The sequence below is a fragment of the Octodon degus genome, unplaced genomic scaffold, assembly GCF_000260255.1.
Source record: "Octodon degus isolate 3935 unplaced genomic scaffold, OctDeg1.0 scaffold00156, whole genome shotgun sequence".
Taxonomy (NCBI): Eukaryota; Metazoa; Chordata; class Mammalia; order Rodentia; family Octodontidae; genus Octodon; species Octodon degus.
Window position 1 is genome coordinate 245325 of NW_004524732.1, and position 21675 is coordinate 266999.

General features: G+C 40.2%; 1 protein-coding gene and 2 pseudogenes across 1 annotated transcript in view; 2 read left to right on the plus strand and 1 right to left on the minus strand.

Annotated features, from left to right (window-relative positions):
* The window catches only part of LOC101565842 (FGGY carbohydrate kinase domain-containing protein-like), a 218397-nt gene that overhangs the window by 196390 nt on the left and 332 nt on the right, over positions 1-21675 (minus strand). The gene's annotated exons all lie outside the window — the stretch shown is intronic.
* Positions 1972-3154, plus strand: LOC101566235 (annotated as a pseudogene).
* On the plus strand, positions 19298-19828 carry LOC101578318 (annotated as a pseudogene).

Here is a 21675-nt window from a genome sequence, read left to right on the forward strand (position 1 = left end):
ATGCAAGCAGGTAGGACATCAGTGAACTGCCCCTGCAAGACTGTGAAGCAGTCTGGTTTCCTGATGAAAACAGCATTGTCCAAGAAGGACATCGGAAGGCTGGTTATGTAACTATAGTTCCCAACAGGTCACTCAGGCCAGTTTTCCTCAGGAACCCCTGCTAAACAAAAAAAAAAAAAAAAAAAACAGGAAAAAAAAATGAGCTCATGGGCTCTTACTCAGGCATTGATACTAGAAAAAAGGCAAGAAGATATGTATATACAGACTCCAAATATACCCCTCTGGTGCTATGTGTCCATGCTTCAATCTGACAGACTTTGGTAACTAATAAGCAGAACATCTATAAAACATAAACAAATCTACAACTTCTAGAGGTAGTCCATCTTCCCAAGTAGGTCACAGGAGTACATTGTAAGGGACACTAAAGAGACATGTCTAAAGTCTACCTGGAAAATCAAAAGGCTGACAGAGAGGCAAGAAGGGTAGCCTCACAGCCCCTCAAGATCCTAGCCTTACTCTCAGTTCCTGAAGAACCATTTTGGTCCTTCCTTAAACAATTCAGTGACAAGCTTACAATATCCTACAAATGGTCACTAGAATTTTCACAGGACTAAGAAGAAGCTGTTGTTGAGACCCCCTTGGAGACCTGAGTTTCATCGGCAATTGAGACTGGGCATGGAGGCGCGCACCTGTAATCCCAGCACTTGGGAGGCTATAAACAGGAAGATCACTATGAGCCTAATCTAGTACAGAGATCCTTCCCTAAAATACAAAAATAAAATAAAATAAAACTTGAATAGGTTTTCAACAGGATGGCCTACATCTGACATCAGCATGAATAGTGGATACAACACAGATAGCATTTGCCACTATGCTCTCTCGGGCATAGATGACCCTCCACACCGCAGGCTGTCCTACTTTTCTATTTTTACTTAGCCCAAACTTGCTCTGCAGAACCTGTTTTACTTCTTACCTTTAAAAAAATACTCTTCTAGAGCTGGTCAGATAGTTCAGCGGATTAAAGCGCCTGCTTAGACACAGGGACCAGGGTTTGATCCCCCAGTACTGTGCTGGCCCCGCCCCCAGAGCGTGCTGAGCTGGTGAATGAGACTGGGTGTGAGGGCCCGCACCTGTAATTCCAGCGCTTGGGAGGATGAAAACAGGAGAATCACTAGGAGTCTAATCTATGTAGTGAGACCCTGTAAACCCTGTACTAAATTTAAAAAAAAAAAAAAAATTCTACCATTAAAAAAATAAACAATAACATTCCAGTACACCAATAATTAAAAACACTGAATTTAGGCAAAAAGCTCTAATCACAACAGTACCAAGAAAAATTAAATAGCTCATCATTAATCTAACCAAGGAAATGAAATACCTCTACAATGAAAGCTATAGTACTCTGAAAGAGAAAATAGATGGTGATATTTTAAAAAATGCAAAGATATCCTCTATTTCTGTATAAGGCAGAATACAGTCAAGATTATCATACTTCCAAAATTGGTATACAATTTTAACAAAATCCCAATCAAAATACCAACAGTACTTGTCATAGAACTAGAGAAAACACTAAAATGTACACCCAACCAGAAGAAACCAAGAATAGCAAAAGCAATTCTGGGTAACATGAGCAAATCAGGAAACACCATAATCACAGACTTTAAATCATGCTAAAAAGCTACAGTGATAAAAACAACGTGGTACTGGCACAAAAGCAGACATGAAAATCAATGTAACAGAATACAGGATGCAGAAACAACTCCAAAGCACATTAAACTATTTGACAGGGGCCAAAAACATACACTGGAGGAAAGAAAGTTTCAGGAATAAAAAGTACTACGAAAACTGGCTAACCACATGGAGAAGATTAAATCTAGACCCATACATCTCACCACATATTAAACAAAAATTAAAATTGAGTCCCGCCCCTTCCGCCTCGACGGTGGCGGCGGCGCCTGCCCGAGCCTCCTCAGGGTTAGGGGGCGGGTTCCCTGGCCAGGACGTCCGAGCCGGTAGAGCCGCGCCCGGGTCCGATGGCGATGAACTGCAACGCCAAGGACGAGGTTGACGGCAGGCCCCCGTGCGCGCCGGGGGGCGCCGCGAAGATGCGGAGGCCGGACAACACGGCCTTCAAGCAGCAGCGGCTGCCCACCTGGCAGCCCATCCTCACGGCGGGCACCGTGCTGCCGACCGTTCGTCGTCGGCCTCATCTTCATCCCCATCAGCATCGGCATCTTAGTCACCTCCAACAACATCCGCGAGGTCGAGATCGATTACACCGGAACGGAGCCTTCCAGCCCCTGCAATAAGTGTTTGTCCCCGAATGTGACACCTTGTGTTTGCACCATTAACTTCACGCTGGAAAAGGCATTTGAGGGCAATGTGTTCATGTATTACGGCCTGTCTAATTTCTATCAAAATCGTCGTCGCTACGTGAAATTTCGAGACGACAGTCAGCTCAATGGAGATGCTGGTGCTTTAATCTCAGTAATGAGTGTGATCCTTACCGAAAAAAATGAAGACCTGCCAGTGGCTCCCTGTGGAGCTATTGCCAACAGCATGTTTAATGATACCTTAGAGTTGTTTCTGGTCTCCAATGAGTCTGATCCCACACCTACACCTATTACTTTGAAAAAGAAAGGCATTGCCTGGTGGACAGATAAACACGTGAAATTCAGAAACCCTTCTGGAGCAGGAAGCCTGGAAGAACGATTTAAAGGAACAACAAAGACAGTAAACTGGCGTAAGCCGGTGTACATGCTAGACTCCGATGAGGACAACAATGGCTTCATCAATGAGGACTTCATCGTTTGGATGCGCACTGCGGCACTGCCTACTTTCCGGAAGCTGTATCGCCTCATAAAACAGACGAGTGATTTGCGTCCGACGTTGCCCACTGGGCAGTACTATTTGAACATCACATACAATTACCCTGTGCATTCCTTTGACTGACGGAAACGGATGATCTTGAGCACTATTTTGTGGATGAGAGGAAAAAATCCATTTCTGTGGATTGCTTACATCACCGTTGGATCCATCTCTTTCCTTCTGGGAGTCGTCCTGCTAGTGATTAATCATAAATATAGAAACAGTAGTAACACCGCTGACACCATGGCGTTTTGAGGTTGGCGCATAAAACTCTTTTTAAAAAGCAGTCTTTGTCCTTTGCTTCTTCCAAACTGTGGATGACTTATACAAACACACAACGCGTTTAAAATTTAGTCATGTTGCTATCAGTGCTGAGTGTGCTGAGCTTACATCTTAATGTTTGCTGCTTACGAGACAGCGCACATGGTGCGTGTAGCTTTTCACGGGAGGGGCATTTCCTGCTTAAGTGCTTGTGCTGTCAGTATGTCACGGACACACGATGCTGTACATGTGTGCCTCTTGCGTGACAAGAGGGGCTGTACGATGCATGCACTGCAGGCATGGTAGCGTACACCTATGATCCCATCCCTCGGGAGGCTGGGCAGGAGGGTCACTGTGGGCTCAAGGTCAGCCTGCACTGTTAGTGAGATACTGTCTTAAAACAAGATGTGCAGGTATAGTCACTTGCTAACCTTTGGACTCAGAGTCACAAAATATGGAAAAACCCCAGTATAAGTCCTTCATCACTGTTTGCCCTGAGTAAAGGCGTGGACTGTCTGTGTTTAGTGTTCCATGGATTGAGTTAGTATGTGGTTAGTTTTTGATCAAGCACAGCATTGATTTCAAAGGACGTGCTTGTCTTGTCTGGTATGAAAAGTAATGTGCATGTCTAAAGAGGGCAGGAGTGTCCTGGACAGGATTTAAGTTTCTTCTTTTTACCTGTTAAAACATTACACTCAGGAACCCCAGCTTAGCTGAATTGTCTTGTCATTCCCTTGAAGCTTAGTTTTATAAGGGGAAAGAAGGTGACATGCACACTCTTCAGCAGACCTCCGTCCCCTGCCCCCACTGTAAGGTAGTGGTCTGAGCGCAGAGGGGTCTATGCTGCTCGTTCTTGTGGTCTAACATCCAGAGTCTTCCTTCAACACTGCAGACAGCTCAAGCTGCCCTCACTTGGCAGGTAAGTGTTTTGGCCTAACATGTTGAAACTTTGACTTCCTCTGTGTCTCCTTCAAGTTTTGCCTACAGGCTGTGTACACAAGTATAGAGGAGGATGTGGGGTCTCCTTGTGTCAGTTTGGTTGGTTTTCAAAGATATGCTTTAGGAAGACGTTCTGTAAATTTTCTACTTAAGTTCTGGGAATTGGGGAACATGTACTGGAGATTATTAATGAGAATTATTTTAATATTGCTTAGTGAATAAATGCTGTATTTGTTTATTTGTTTGCTGTGGAACTTATTCTTGAAGTGAGTATAAATTTAATTTTTCTACATACATGAAAGTATATATTATCAGGTGACTTGCATCTTATTTTTACTAACGTTAACAGGTTTATGTAGAAGAATGCCTGTTATTCACAGTTTATAATAATTTTCTTAAGTATATTTGAAATCAGAAGGTCTGGGTAATATATCAGTTTTGATTAATACATGGTTTTTTAAGAAATAAACATGTAATAGTTATAATAGAAATTGGCACACTAAGTTTTGTATAATGTGACAGTTAAGAGACTTATAATTCCTAGTGACTTTTAGCTCTGAAAGCGTTGCTTGCGTGAGTTAGTTGGTGTGTGGTTCTCCTACAATGCAGAGTGTTCTTTACCTAGGTACGTTCTGTTTGCTCAGTCCTTCCGAACACCGCTGGCCCAGAGGTGGTCCTGCATACTTGTGCAGTCTGGCCTTCGGGTTCATCATCAGGAAGGAGCGTTCTTCACACTGTCCAGATTAAGTTGGTGCTGTTTAAGGAGTTCTGCTGTTTTGAATCTTTCTTTTAAACTAGGGACCAAGGATATTGCTAAAGGAACAGTTGACCAGATAAGAAGATGGAATCTTGAAATACAGTTGGCATTTTATCCGTCTCTCAGTATACCGATGAGCCTGAGGTCTCCTGCCGCTTGAAGTGGAAGGAATTCCTCTTGTTAAATATGAAGAGTCTAGGGTTTTCACATGGCTGCTTGTAAAACGAGGATGGAGGGTTTCTCTTTCCTACAGGCTTTCTGCTCATGTTTTGGAAACACTGGTATCATGCAAACTTCAGAGAATTTTACAACATTTCAAGACCACAGAGTTAAGTAGAAGACTCAGAAAAATACACTAATTTGTAGGAAGTATTTGAACATGAAAAATTTCCTATTGAAGAGATTCAGTAAATAAAATCTACGAAATTTCATTGAATTTGTAAGGCTCTTTATGGCTAAGTGGGAACAAACACCTGTACTGCCTGTCAGAGAATCATTCAACCAGAAGAAGACTCAAGGGAACATTGGTTATTGGGTAGTGACGGAGTTGCCTTGTAACCTTGATTATATTGGTAATATAATATCTGTTGGTATGCTCTGTGTTAATAAAAATGAACAAAACTAAAAAAAATAAAATTGATCAAAGAACTAAATCTTAAAACAGAAACACAACTTACTGGAAGATAAAAGTCACAGGCACAAAGACTTTTTAAACAGAACTCCAGTTGCACAGGAAATAGTACCAAGAATCAGCCAGTGGGATAACATCAAATTAAAAAGCTTTAAAAAAAAAAAAAGACTAAAAGAAACCAACAGGGCCAGGGAGACAGCTCAGTAGAATAAGCACTTGCCTGGCAAGCACAAGGGCCTGAGTTCAATTCCTGGTTCCACAAAAAAAAAGAAAACAACAAAGTGAAAAGACAAATAAAAAAATAAATTCATAGATATTCCTCAAAGAAAAGTCTATTATCTAGCATATATAAATAACTCAAAAAAAAAAAACCCTTAAAATAAAGGACCCAATCAAAACCTGAGTAAGTGAAATAAAAAGATGTTTCATAAAAGAAGCAGCACAAATGGCCAACAAATATATAAAGACATGTTTAACATCTTTGGCCATTAGAGAAATGCAAATTAAAACACCACTGAGATTCCAGGAAGAATGGCTATCGTCAATAAATCAAGTAATAAAAAATGTTGGCAAGGCTGTGGGAGAAAAAGAACCTTTCTATATTGTTGGTTGGAATGTAAACTAGAACAGCCATTATGGAAACAAGCATGGAGAGGTCTTAAAATCTGAAGACAGCAGTTGCATTCAATCAGCTATTCATCTTTGAGGTATATTCCCAAAAGAGTTAAGAAAATATTACATTGATACTAACATACCCATGTTTACAGCAACTCAATTTATACCAGTTAAATATTGGAGGCAACCTAGATGTCCATCAACAAATGTTTTTAAAAAACATGTTCATACTACATCATGAAAAAGGCTAATCTTGAAATAGTTGTGGGAAATGGATGCACCTCAAGACCACAGTATTAAGTGAAATAAATCAGACACACAGATTAAACACTGCTTGGATTCTATTACATAGGAAATATATAAATAAGAGCAAAATAAAAGGTAAATAATAGGAAATAGGGAGATAGATCTCTTGCAGAAGAGGAAGGCTCAGGAAATAGACTGTGGACAAGAGGAAGGAAGGGGCTGAGAAAACAAGGATGACATATTAAGTTCATGTAACAACTCCCCAAAAGGAATGTGACCAGTATGTATACAATCATGTACTAAAAAAAACTACAATTGAAAAGAAAACTATTAAAAAATAAAACATGCCATTGTAAACCACAATTATTTTTTGGTTCCTATATCTGTTTTCCTTACTGGCCTGAGCCTCAAATAAGTAACATAACTGATTTCTCCAATCCCATCCCTTGTACAGTCTCTGGCAATTATAATAACTGTTCACTTAATGAACAACCAAATCACTAAATGATTAGAAAATAAAGATAAACATAGTCATGTGTTAACTGCTTGAATTCGTAAGTTTATAGTTATAAAATCATGCATCATTGAATAGGGGTACGTTCTGAGAAACATGTTATTTCCTCATTGTGGACACTTCACAAAGTGCACTCACATAAATGTGGATGACCCAGCCTGCTACTTTCTAGGATATGGGTATCCCTGCTATTCTATGTGTGTTCTACCATTAACCAAAGCATCACTCTGCAGTGTATAACAACACACGGCAGTGTTTTTGCCTTGATCTAATTTCTGCATGCACTTTCTGCCAGCGGACACCACAGAGGAAGCATCATCAGTCTCTCTTCCGACTACCGTCATGTCTAAGTCTGAGTCTCCCAAGGAGCCCAAACAGCTACAGAAGCTCTGCATCAGAGGTCTGGGCTTTGAAACTACTGATGAAAGTCTGAGGAGCCATTCTGAGCAATGGGGAACACTCACAGACTGCGTGGTAATGACAGACCTGAACACCACATGTTCCAGGGCCTTTGGGTTTGTCACTTATGCCACTGTGGAGCAGGTGGATGCAGCCATGAATGCAAGGCCACACAAAGTGGATGGAAGAGTTGTGGAACCAAAGAGAGCTCTCTCAAGAGAAGATTCTCAAAGACCAGGTGCCCACTTAACATTGAAAAAGATCTTTGTTGGTGGCATTAACGAAGATACTGAAGAACATCACCTACAAGATTATTTTGAACAATACGGAAAAATCAAAGTGACTGAAATTATGACCGACCAAGGCAGTGGAAAAAAGAGGGGCTTTGCTTTTGCAACTTTCGACGACCATGATATTCTGTGGATAAAATTGTCATTCAAAAATACCACACTGTGAACGGCCACAACTGTATAGTGAGGAAAGCCCTGTTCAAGCAGGAGATGGCTAGTGCTTCATCTAGCCAAAGAGTGGTTCGGGAAATTTTGGTGGTGGTCATGGAGATGGTTTTGGTGGCAATGACAGTTTCAGTTGCAGAGGAAACTTCAATGATCGAGGTGGCTTTGGTGACAGCCATGGTGGGTGTGGATATGGTGGCAGTGGAGATGGCTACAATGGCTTTGGTAATTATGGAAGCAATTATGGAGGTGGTGGAAGCTATAATGAATTTGGCAATTACAACAGTCAGTCTTTAAATTTTGGACCCATGAAGGGAGGAAACTTTGAAGGCAGAAGCTCTGGGCCCTATGGTGGTAGAAGCCAGTATTTTACCAAACCACAAAATCAAGGTGGCTATGGTGTCTCCAGTAGCAGTAGCTACGGCATTGGCAGAAGGTTTTAAACATTTCCAGGAAACAAAGCTTAGCAGGAAAGGGGAGCCAGAGAAGTGACAGGGAAGCTACCAGTTACTACAGGTTTGTGAACTCAGCCAAGCAGTGGTGGCACAGTCTAGCTGCTACAAAGAAGACACCTTTTAGACAATACTCATGTGTATGGGCAAAAAACTCAAGGACTGTATTTGTAACTAATTGTATAGCAGTTTATTTTAGTTTCTGTTCTGTGGAAAGTATAAAGCATTCCAACAAAGGGTTTTCAAGTAGACCTTTTTTGCACCCATGTTGTTGCTAAATGTAACAGTCTGATCATGACACTGAAATTATTTAACAAATAATTTCTGCATGCCTCATTCATTCAATTAATAAAGTAATTATATATATTATTTTTAAATTTATTTTATTTAATTGAAAAACAAGTATCAATGAGATACTTTTCAAGCTCATTAATAGGACATTTTCAATAATTAATACATTGCACATTGTTATCTTCTCAGAGGTCATCCACAACACAAGAGGCAGCCAGGACATCCCGTCCAAATACTACTACTCACAAATCCTTCCCCTCACTGAACCAAGCGAAAGCAGCTGTATATCTATCCTAACTATTCTGTTATACAAACACAAAATGGTCCTTCTTCTGTATCCCCTCTCTCCAGTTCAGTCCTGCCAGAGATGGGTATTCTATTGGCATCTAAATATTATAGGTGCTTGAATTCAGCAAAACAATCCAACACAGTCCAGCAGTCCATAATAGTTTGAGGATTGTCCACAGAAGTTGTTGACTAGAGCCTTTTACAGCTCAGCATATTAATATGGCTTTACTTTATATACCTCGTTTTTATACTTTTCTGCTGGATGGTTAAGACCAAGATAAAGCAAGACCTATATAACAAGAAATGTAACTTTTGTATCTGATAAGGTCAGTCAAGTCCCCTCAGGATTTATCCTGTAGCCCTGTACTGCACTTTGTAGATCCTTTGTCAAAAATGTCAGCCATGTGGATGAGTCACGGCAATGCTTGACCAATACTCTCTGTGAAAGTCTGAGAGAAAGTTTTCTCTCCACGTGACTCTCCTTGGGCACACTATACATCATCAATCACATTCTTCTGTGGCTCCATAATCTCCTTGATCAGAAAATTTGGGGCACAACTGAGTTAAATGATATTACAGTATGGGTTCTCTTACGGCCTCAGTCTTCTCTGACCTTGAAAGGCTAGGGCCAAAATGTTGGCGGACCTTGCTGCCCTTCCTTTTCTCCAATTTTTGATCTGCAAACTTAGGTTGTTAACCCTCCATAAGAGAAGCTTATTATTACCCTGCAATTTATGCAGTTCAGTTTACCCTAACTATTAGTCTAAATATCAAACATCTTAGACATAACATGGAACAGGTATCTTCCATCAAGTATTGATGTGTTGAAATTTAAGTCCTTACAGAATATGAAGAAAAAAAATTAAAAATAGGAATAAACACATATTTTTACACAGAAATTTAGAAATCTAACCATATACAGCATTGTAGCAGGACAGTCTTGTTACATATTTTTTTTCTTTCTCTTGTCTTTTTTTCATTTATTACCTATTTAAAAAAAGCAAAACAAAAAACAAAACCCTTTTATATTTTACGGAAGGGTCTAGAGGATGTTCAGGGTCTCAATAATAGATTGGACTCATAGTAAACCCTGTTTACAGCCTCCCAAGAGCTGGGATTACAGGCAGCACCACCTCGCCCACTCTCAATTGCCATCTCAGTGCGTCCCAGGAGTGGGGCAGGCAGGGCAGGCCCAAGGATCGAACCCCTGGCCCCTGCACCTGCTTGCAGGCTCTTTAATCCACTAAGCTATTTGGTGGCCCACAATTAATATTTCTTGAATACTGAGAGCCATATTTTCTTAATTGTAGGGCATTCATTATTTCACATTTAGCTTCTCTGCAGTCACAGAAAATCTTACAATCAATAGCATCTATTGCTAATGCTACTATTAATTGGTAGCATTTTATTTTCCTCCTGGTATATGAAATAACAGTACATACAATTATGGATGTCCAGGTTTCAAAGAAGTAGATTTTGCCAGGCACCAGCCATTCTTCTGGATTGACAAAATGTGGAGAACAACCTGATTCATTCCTCCTTCAGTTTCCTTATCTGCACACAGAAGGAAGACTGATCCAAATGGCTGTTTAGCCTTCCCTCTGCCAAACTTCTTACGCTCTTGAATTTCCTCCCTTGGTTCCTACTGTCTCCACTATGAAGGTCCTTAGGCAGAAGCTCCTTAACACTGATCCTAGCATGCCATTGACTTTCTACCCCTGGCTAGAAATCTGCAATCCTAAACCTAGGGAGAAATAAGAACTTAAGTAGGAACTGAATCTATGTACACAAGCTGGCTTATACAGACCTAGCCAGCCAGCAGTCCAGGTTCTCTCCACCCCTTCTGACCCACCTCAAGAACAAGAGATTTCTGGGCCATGCAGATAGCTAAGCAGTCTAAGCACCTGCCTAGGCAAACACAAGGACCCAAGTACAATCCCCAGTACCACATGCCACATGCTGGGCTGGCCCTGCTCCCAATGCGCTGAGCTGGCCACCAAGACTGGGCATGGTGGTACACACCAATGATCCCAATGCTGGGGAGACAGGAGGCTCACTAGGAATCTGAGCTGCGCAGTGAAAGCCCAAAATACATTTAGAAAAAAAGAGAGATTTCCATGGGGTAGCATAGGTCCTCCTACTTGGTTTCCTCATTTGATTCTGTCGTCCTCTAACAGGAGTACAGTGGTCTCTCAGTTCACAAAAGTTTTGTTTTGAAACAATTTGGTTCACAAACAAATATTTTTGAAAATTTTGTTTTGTTTGTAAATCCTGCATCTGGTAATAAACATGACTGTGGCCATTTTTTCAACACAAACACAGACATGGTCATCTTTTCTAAAATTGTAACACAAATTGGGTTTATGAACTGAGGTACCACACTGTACATCATTTTATTACCCACCCTGACTCCTTTCCAGTAAACTTCAAAGAGACAAAGTCCCACTGTACAGCTGACCCTGGGCTTACAATAGTTCTGGTTTCTCAATTCACCCTTGAGGAGAGCCCCATCTCACACGGACGGTATTGCTTTACCATTACATAATTAACTCCAACTGCTGCTCATGTCACAGCAATATGTCCAGTGTCTGACACACAGTGGGAACTCACTCAACATGTCCTGGGCCTCAATGAGTGGACTGTATATCTTTAAAACTCAACACTCAAGGATAATAAAAAGAACTGTGTTTACTATACATGTTCTGCTAAGCAACCTGGTTACAATGCCATTTTAATACTGACCACAATTCTTCAGACAATAACTTTTACTGATGAAGAAATGAGTCCTAGATAGGTAAAGTAACTTGTTTCAGCAGATCACAGAATGAGTAAGTAACACTGTTGGCAGTAAACCGTTTCCTCTTGCCCCAAAGGCTTTATCCTTTCTCAGGATGCTGTATTGCCTTTTTTTTTTTTTTCCAGAACCAGGGTTTGAACTCAGGCCCTTGCACTTGCCAGGCAAGTGCTTATTCTACTGAGCTATCTCCCTGGCCCCTGTATTGCCTTCTGACATTCCTGGGTGCATTAAATGACTATTTGCCAGGTATTCTGCTAGTGGCTCTTGCCTAATATTCCCACATTTGCTAAGAACTTAGGTTGCCCATGTTCACAGAGTGACTTTCTGCAACCCCTGGAGGTTTTTCCCCAGAAAACCACCTATTTCTGTAACATGCACCAAGCTTCCCCTAGAAGACTCAACCCTGCAGGAAAAAGGGAGGCACAGCTTCCCCCAACACAACTTCCTAGTTATGTTTTCCTAAGAAGGAGAACCTAATTAAAAAGTTCAGGGTCACCAATTTCCCCATTATTATAGTTTTAAGTAATCACTCTATAATTGTTTCCACACCTGGAACCTGAAAGCACGGAAGTTTAATCCCTTGGGCAGCTTCTCTGAAACTCAACGCATGAGTTACAAAAACTAGCAGATGATTTTCTACAAGGCAGATTCCTGCTCTTCCTCCTCTGCCCTTTGTTCCTGAGTCACATGTACTGTATCTACTGTGCCCTGGACTTCAAATCATTCAACTGGTACTTCTGTGTGGCAAGAACTAGTGTAACTGCAAAGTGAGAAATAGCATTTCTTTTTCTGATTTGTTTTTGGGGGTTTTTTTGTTTTTTTTTTTTTTGTTTTGTTTTGTTTTGTTTTTTGCAGAACTGGGGATTGAACTCAGGCCCTTGCACTTGCCAGGGAAGCACTTATTCCACTGAGCCATCTCCCCAGCCCTTCTGATTTGTTTTAAAGAAAAAAAAAAGATTACAGTCCTCACTACATCAATCACTTCCACACAGATATTTATTTCATCCACGGAAACCCAAATATGTTAGTAAATCTATAGCCATTTCATAGTTAGGTGCAGTGAAAGTAATTTCTGCAAAGTCATACAAATAGCAAAGGCAGAATAGGACTTGTGCTCCAGCCTCTGACAGCAAGTTCAAACTGTTTCCACAAAATCAAGCTAAAAGTGAAACATCTAACTAATGTTTGGTAGTTTCTTCAATAACAATATCAACAACAAATGCAGCAACAATTCACATTTACTGAACTTTGCTCTGTAAATCATTTGCGTGATTTCATGATTCCACAACTACTTAAAACAATCCTATGAGAGAGGTAGTGAGAGCCCTATCTCCTAGTTAAGGAAACTAAGGTTCTCAGAGGTAAAGCTGGTTAAAGTCACATTATATACAGGCAAAGCACTTGAAAGTCCAAGCTAAGCCTGTGGGACTCCAAAGCTTGCTGCTTTATGAATGATGAGAGTTAGAACTCTGGCTACATTTCATTCCTTTTCAGCAAAGATGAATATTCTAAAAGAAAAACAGCTGTTAAGGATATGGAGAAGGTGGTCAGGCAGAGCAATAAGGACATGAGCTGTGGACAGCCAAAAAACAAAAAAAAAAAACAAAAAAGAAAAAGAATGAAGAGAAATTCAAGCTGCACCCAATGTAAGTCCTGAGATATATCTAACATCTCAACCCACAAAGCATCTCAAAGGATTTAAACAGCCTTCCTCCAAGCCCAAGCACAAGCTGCCCTGACTTTCTGTCCCTATTTATGATGAAAAGACTGTTCTGTATGATAAATACTTATGATTCATTAAATAAGGGCTTATATAAATATTATTTGAAATGTGCCGCAGGAAACCACAGATTTCACTGCTGATTTTTCAACAAACTGCCAACTGCTAAAATGCCCTGTGAGATGGGAAAGAAAACATGGAAATTGAGGCTATTCTTTGCAAAACTATTTCACCAATCACAAGAAGGAGGTAATAATAAATCTACCATTTGGAGAGTGTACTCTTCATGTTCCTCCTCAATAACTTAGTCACAGTCAGATCATTCCCCAAGACTACAACCCTCGCAAGGGGAGTGGATCATGAGCTTACCTTTACCTTCAATTGTTTCTTACAGAGTCACTTCTTCCTAGGATTGATGTGATTGGTGACTGTATCCATAAAAAGTATCTCATGAATCAGTAGCCTCTTTGAACTTTAGACTCCGTTAGGAGCTCATGTACTCTAGCCCCACAGTATTTATTATTTGGTTATACTACAATCAGAGTTGGCAAGAGTAGGAAGACAAAAGTAAGCAATCAATAAGCCTGTCCACTTCAGTCTCCCTGACAGAAAGGATTAAATACTACTTTAAATAAATCTCATGCTCTAAGATGCTGAGGAAATTTTAAATGGGGAAGAAAAAGCTAATTTGGCAACTCGTTCTTTACTGGCTCTACTAAGCAATATACACGGGAGAAAAGGCACAACCTGATAACATGTACTTTCCCTCTTAAAGTAAAAGGCTACTTATCTCTTAAGGCTCCTTTCTCAGTTCTTTTTTGTTATGGGTCACTCAGAATAGGAACCAGATCAGCCAGGTTGGAATTTGGAAAGCCATTTATTACTGAGCTCAGGGCCCCCCAGTCTGCTCTCACGCAGGAGAGGACCGAAAGGGCGGCAGCCCAAGAAGCAGGAAGGGGTTTTAAACCTTGGAATCACATTGCGGTTTGATAAGCAAATTTACTGTCTGACACAAAATAAAGCTTTTAGAGTGATTGGGACCAGGACTTGAACTATATTTTCTGGGGCTGTTGTTTTAGTTTCTGGTTAATTTGCACCTGAGTACCTGCAGGCAGCCTTGTATAGCCTGAAGGTTACAAGGAGTTAGAAGCCTTTGTTTAAAGGTATTGGTGAGTTTTATCTAGCAAACTACGGGTAACAGCCACTATTTACTAAACAATCTAAAACAATGGGTGGGTATGCATTTATAACAGAAAGCACAAGATTTACACCCATATAGCCTAAAATGTGAGTTAGCCCATTACATTTTTCAGCCATACGGCTCAAAGGAGATAGTTTTAAAAGTTGTCCAGCCTCCAATATTGACTTGCACTTCCTGGGCTACCAAGTTCACAGAGTTTGGAGCAACCACACAGGATGTCTCTCATCCAAACAGGTGTAGCTGTGGCCTGACAGTGACTAGGCAAGGCAGTATGAGTGTATTTCCGGTCACTTCTAAGCTAACCAGCCACCACTTTGTAGCACCAGAAGGAGGGAAATAAAAAATGAAACTATCTCCTGGAAGCTGCTGAGCTCAATCCAACCTTTATGTTGGCAATATCCTGATACCCAGCACTGACCTCTCCGAAGGACTAGGCCTGCTGTGGATCAAGAACAAGGTCTGCCTGGGGCCATGGCATATGCCTGTAATCCCAGCTACTTGGGAGGCCAACACAGGATGATCACAAGTTCAAAATCAGCCTGGGCAATTTAGTAAGACCCTGTTTCAAAACACGAAATCTGGGCTAAAGATGTAGGTCAGTGACAAGGCCTTAGGTTCAACAACAAAAGAAGAACAAAGTCAAAGACTACAAAGAGAAGGCAAAGAGGCAAAAGGGAAAGGAAATGCAGTTTGAGAGATGCTGAGAAGGAAGGGGACAAGGAAAGTGAACTGACAGTAAGTAAAAGATGGTATTATTCAGACTAAGAAAAAAAACACTTGATTTGGGGTCAATGTGGGGAGAAAATGCAAAAGAAGACAATGTAAACATCTCCCTCAGCCAACAAATGTATCTACCAGATTCTTTCTCCCCATGGAAAGTCCATAATTCAGAAAAAGAACATATAATGAAAATGTCAGCTCTGAGATCCCATCCAACATCTGACAGTGAGAATTTTTTTTTCGGAACCGGGGATTGAACTCAGGCCCTTGCGCTTGCCAGGGAAGCGCTTATTCCACTGAGCCATCTCCCGGCCTCATCCAACATCTAAATACCAAGCAAACAAACAAAAACTACACACAACAACAAATACTTTTTCTGTGGTCTACAAGTTACCTACTCATACCTGAATAGTTCGCTCCATGCAACTAGAGAGACTTCCCAACTTTGAATACAGGGGTTCACATATTCACACAAGTTCCTCAAACCAGTTGTCCAGTGCAAGAAACCCAAGTCACCATAAAATGAGAAAATAGCACTGCACACATTGTCTCTGTACCCAGGGCCTCTCAAATCAGCTCCAACAAGGAGTACAGACATCCTACAAAAAGGTACAAGGCTACATCTTGATGGCAGAGGAAAAGGGCTGTACCTTTCTTAGGCACTTCTGCATCTTCCAAACACACAAAGCAAGCTCACCACTTAGGAGAATTAATATGGAGAAAATGAATGAATAAAGAAATAGCTACTAAATTTGGGAGAAGGCAACTCTCCCATAGCACTGAAAAATAAATCCTCCATTTCCACAGGGAGGGGAGGGAGTGAAGCCACTTACTACACTGGCTAAAGACCCAGGAAACCTGGATTCATGTTGCATTAATGTCTACCACTGACAAACTTGGGCAAGTCTCTTCACTGATATTTGTTTCCCAGGTACAATATGAGATTCATGATTCTGTGTAACTACTTCAAATGACTATATTCCTTAGAAATTGAAGAAACTGATGGCATTGGAAGGCACAATGAAAAAAATAATGTAAATACTACAGAGCACCAAGGACTCTATCCAACTGCTCACCTCCGCTCATAAAATCACTACCTGACTGGGTGATCTTCTAATATGTACCATATATCCATAGGCATTTTCATGATATCCAAAAGCTCAATTTCCACTAAACAAATATTCAGTAAAAGAGGCTGAAAGAGTTGACCTCTGATTTTTAAAGAGTTGACAACATGTGTTGCTGTGGTCTGAATGTCCATATCCCTAAGGATGTGAGGCTTTTACATCATGAAGACAGAGCCTTTTTAAAAGGGATTACCAATCCTGTTAGGGAAGCCCAGGAGAGACCTAACCTATACCTTTTCTAGAGAGAAGCTGGAGGTCTATAATCCAGAAGACAGCCCACATCACACTTAAAATCTGCCAGCACCTTGACACTGGCTCCCTCAACTTCCAGAACTATGAGAAATCGGCTTCCGTTATAAGGCACTCATTTCTGTAACAGCATCCAAAATAAGATACAAGTAAAGATCTTAATTTTTCAAAAACAAGAGAGGGACCTCATATTGTTTCTAGCTTTTATACTTCAAGCAAAAGCTAAAGCACCTAGCAAAGTTGTGGTGCAGCTTCATGCTGCCACCAGAACCCTGGCCATCCATAGTTCAGAGACCAAGCACCTTGTTCAAACTCTCCCTTTCCTGACACAATACAGAGAAGTCAGGTGGCTAGTGCAGGGGCCAGTTCACTGTTTTCACTATCGAAATATAGGGAACAAATAGATCGCAAACAAAGAGATTACTAATATATAAAAAAAGTAAAATGTCTTCTACAATAAAAGTCCCTAAGGACTCTCCTCCCCCAGAGAGTTCTAGAAGCACTATGAGCAGCCATCTTTGTGCTTATCACTGGCTAGGCAGTCTCCCTCCATGCTGAGGGTTCCAACCCCCATAGGACAGAAAGCAAACCATAGATCCTCCCACATGACATGCTGAGTTCACTACAAGTTTGGACTTGATGGTCTCACAGTTGTATCTTGAAGCAGAAAATGTCAGAATAGACACAAAAAGCTGATGTCTTGATTTTCAATGGAAAGATACTTCATTTTAATCCCTTATATATTCGGTATGAAGCTACACCTTTAACAGGGGATAGTATATACAAATTTAGTAATTTATTCTTAAAAAGATCCCTCACTTTGAGACATGAATTTCTGACCTTTTTCTAAATTCTGAATAATTAAAAGATATATGTAGTTTCTTCCTTCATCATTTTTCTCTCCAAGAAGATACTGTTGATTTGCAAACATAACTGATCATGAGATGATTTTCTGGTCAGGACTAATCAAACCTTCAAAGCAATGACATTATCACTAGCATATTGTTGAAGTTGCAGTTTTTCCCCAGAAAACCACACAAATTAAAACAAGAGAACCATGAACCTGAATGATTGCTGCCAGATGTCAACAAATGCCAACAAGTTCAGAAAGGGCTTAGAGCACAAGATCCATTCTCTATGAGGTATTGCAAAACTCCCTCCTGAGAGACAATGCCAAGCCAGAGACTGGCTGAGGTCTTTGGCTTACTTTTTCTTTTAAGTCTGTTTATGAAACATGGCCATGTGAGTTTTGGAGGCCCCAGTAAAAGGCCTGAAGAAAGAGTTACTTGAATACTAAACATTAGCCTTAGGGAAGAAAGCCTTCCATTCAAATTCCTGTCAAAATTAGTATGGGCTAAAGTATAAGCTTAAAGCCCACCAATGTTTCTTCCCCAAAAGCTTAAGCCCTATGTAAGAACCGCTACACTCTGGCTCCTGCCTGCCTCTTCGCTTTGGCCTATCTCCCTCCCCAACACCACCCTTTTACATTTCTACCCTTCAAAACCACCAGTACCTTTCAAATGAAGGTCTGATAATCATTGTATAATCATAAGGGAATCAGTTTAAAAGGTAAAAATAATTGCAAATAGAAATGTATCAAGAACTAAATCACCTAATCAATATTACCAGATCTGAAAGAAAAATATAGACCAAAAAAAAAAAAGAAAAATCCACTGAAGTTGAACTATATCTAGACCAAACAGATGTAATAGACATACACAGAATATACTATCCAATAGCAGAAATATACACATTCTACTCAGTTGTGCACAAGTCATTCTGAGGGACAGATCAAATGTCAGGTCACAAAATGGGTATTAACAAATTAAACTGAAAAGATTATCTTTTCTATTATCATTTCTAACCACAATGATATGAAATTAAAAATCAATAGCACGAAGAAAACATAGAAAATGCACAAATATGTGGAAATTAAACCACTCCTTAACAATCAGGTTTCAGCAGGGGTATATATATTGGGCAGATGGAACCACTGTAGTTGAGAAGCATCAGTAAAAATATAAGCCAGCAGTTGGGCAGTTGATAAGTTACATAAACCAGCACTCTGCTTCAGCATACAAACACATGGAATAGACGCTGTTAACAGAAAAAGCAACAGATAAAATACAATAACCACTATTCATTTACAAAAAAGGAAAACAATCAGCAAAGCAGTAATAGAATGGGAACTTCCTAAACCTTAAAAGGGTTTCCATGAAGAATATACAACCAATACCACACAAAATACTTAATACAGAAAACTGAATGCCTCTCCCTAAGATGAGGAAAAGGAAAAAAAATGTCTATTCATGACTTCTGTGCAAAGCAGAAGTTCTAGCCAGTGCAATACAGCAAGAAAAAAAGAAATAATAAAAGTCATCTCCCCATGGGAATAGAAGTAAAGCTATCTTTATTTATAGAAGACATGATCATCTAGGTAGGAAATTTAATGGCATCAATCAAGAAAGCTATTAAAACTAGTAAGTATTTTAGCAAGATTCCAAGACTCATGACTGATATGCAAAAACCAATTAAAAATTAAAATGCTAAGAGGCAATATCATTCACACTAGCATCAAAAAATATGAAACATCTATAGATAATATGAAATTATAATTAATCAAAAAATATCTTATGGGACTTTTTATAAAGTTATGAAACTGTCAGAAGAAATCAAGGAATACTTAAAAGAAGTGTGAACATACACTGTGTTCACTGGTCAGAATACTCAGTATTGAATAACTCAATTCTCAAACACCAGATTCAAGATGGCGGCCAGCAGGAGGCTGATGAAGAAGTTTGAAGAGATCCTCAAATATGGAATGAAAAACTTCCGTAACATCCAGGTTGCTGAAGCTAATTTATTGACTTGGCAAGGGCTTATTGTTCCTGACAACCCTCCACATGATAAGGGGGCCTTTAGAATTGAAATCAACTTTCCAGCAGAGTATCCATTCAAATCACCAAAGATCACATTTAAAACAAAGATCTACCATGCAAATGTTGATGAAAAAGGGCAAGCTTGCCTGCTTGTAATTAGTGCTGAGAACTGGAAGCCAGTGACCAATACCATCCAAGTAATCCAGCCCCTCATAGCACTGGTGAATGACCCCCAGCCTGAGCAGCCGCTCCGGGATGACCTCGCTGAAGAATACTCTAAGGACCGTAAAAATTCTGTAAGAATGCTGAACAGTTTAGAAAGAAACATGAGGATAAGCGACTTGTGGACTAAAATCTGCACAAATGATTCCAGCAAGTGTGAGCAGAGATGCCGCACAGTGCATTCAGACATTCTGTAAAGCAGGACTCTGTGGAAAACTGACGCTTGCCACCACTTGGCATTCACTTGTGGCAGTTAATAACTTTCTACAGTTTTCTTAATCAAAACTGATCTAGTAACCTGTAAAGAAAGGATTAAAAGTTTCTGATATTCTAAATATATATATATATATATATATATAACTCAATTCTCCACTCAAATTAGAAGATAGACGCAATGAAATAAACTCTAAGCAGGCTTCTATTACAATGTTTTTTGTTTTTTGTTTTGAGACAGTATCTTACTATGCAGTTCAGGTTAGCCTGGAACTCACTTTTTTTTTCTTTTCTTTTTATTTATTTATTTATTTAGAACTCACAGCATAGCCCAGGTTGGCCTCAAAATCACAATGATATCCTGCTTCTGCCTCTGGAGTGCTGGGATTACAGGCATGTGCCACCACACCTCGCTAGGCTTCTATTTTGAAATAGGTAAATTAATTATAAAATATAAATAAACAAGAGCTAGAAACTGTCATTTTTTAATAGAACAAAGTGAAAGGACTTATGGAACGATTCCAACACCTAGTACAAAGCTACATTCATCAAGACTGTGTGGTATTGCTATTAAAATAGACCAATCCCTTAAGCTGATTCACCAGCCTCTTCCTGATTAGCCTCCATCCCTATCCTTGTTTGGTGACTCTCCACCAGCCATATTAATCAAACTTGTGCTATATGCTGGATAGAAGCTTGAAGCAGAGATCAGTCTCAATCATCTTTACTTCCCCAGAGCATACCACAGTACAGGGTCCCACAGACTGTGTGCCACAGATGAATATATATATATATATATATATATATATGCTAAGAACTGGGCTGGATGACCTCTGACCCCACATGAGTTGATTCTAGGTTACTCCATTATAAAAAGTGGGCAGGTGAGTGATTAAGTGATCTCTATGGTACATTCTAGTAAGATAATCATTTCAAATCCCCTTGTGCATGAAGTTACAACTCTTGCTGTGAGTTTAAGGGTAAGATTCGGATTGTTTAAAAAGCCAGCTGGTAATTGACTAATATGAACTAAATGAAAGGTTGGGGAAAGGAAACCAAATTCCAGGAAAACCACAAGGCCCGTGGCAAATGCTAACACAGCCCCTAGGAGGCCTATTTCTTAGTTCTTTTCCAGGACATTTCTTATCCAGAAAGAGTCACCAGTGCTCTGAGTTGTTGCTTTCTCCCAGGCGGTTCTGACTTCACAAGCCAGGGGGGTTCAGAGCACTTTGCCTCTGTGAGTGAATCCCAGGCCCTCCTCAGTTTTGGTTCTTTGCCTCAAAACATCCTTAATAGCAGTTCTTATCCTTGGTCCTTCCCGGGGCCAGGCCAGTGTCTCTGAGGTTAAGAGAAAAATCTGAAACCACTAAACAGGAGATGCTCTTAACAGTAGTGCAGAAGTCACCTGACTAGAAAACCCAGCTAGCAATTTAAAAAGGAAAAAAATAATGAGAGCATGGCAGGCCACAGAAAGTTGGAGAAAGACACCAAAAACAATACAAAACAGAAACTGCCAGTTAAATCTGGCTACAGACTAAGCCTTTGTTCTTTCTGATTTGCAACTGAGAAGCACAGCACAACCCAACAACTGAACTCACAGAGTGAGCAGGCCGCTTCCGGGGCAGGACCGACCCTTTCTTTACTCCAAGCACAAAATTAGTTTTAACATACAACTGCTTTGGTGGAAAAGAGCCAACGACTGGGGAATTCATGACTGTGTGTCTCGTCGATCCTTAAATAAAAGGCTAGTTAATAAAAATCTAGACTCCCCGGCCTTTCCTACCCAAAAGTTCTGTGGCCACACGTCCTCGTGTCCGTCCGTCCGTTCCCC